A 345-nucleotide genomic window follows, 5' to 3' on the forward strand; every position below is an offset into this window, starting at 1 on the left:
TTTCCATCACCGCCCCCCCACCGCCCCAGCCCCAGGTTGGGCTGGGGATGTGCAGCCCCACTGTACATGGCTGCCCAGCAAACCCCAGTCGTAGGACCTGGGGAGGAGGAGGAGGAGGAGCATCTCTGGGCTGCGCCAGACCCCAACACACGGTATCTGCACGCCGCCGGCTTCCCAGTCCCCCCAGCTGCTGCCGACACCTCCCTCCTAATTCCCCCCGCTCAGCAGGCCGGGGCTGGGCACGTCGGGGCGGGGATGAGAAGCTCTCCAGGGAAGAAGCAGGGAGGAAGAGGGAGAAGGAGGAATAACGAAGCTACGGCCCCGGAAACCCACCCCTGCCCTGGG

This window comes from Egretta garzetta, unplaced genomic scaffold, assembly GCF_000687185.1.
Source record: "Egretta garzetta isolate BGI_Z169 unplaced genomic scaffold, ASM68718v1 scaffold135, whole genome shotgun sequence".
Classification (NCBI taxonomy): Eukaryota; Metazoa; Chordata; class Aves; order Pelecaniformes; family Ardeidae; genus Egretta; species Egretta garzetta.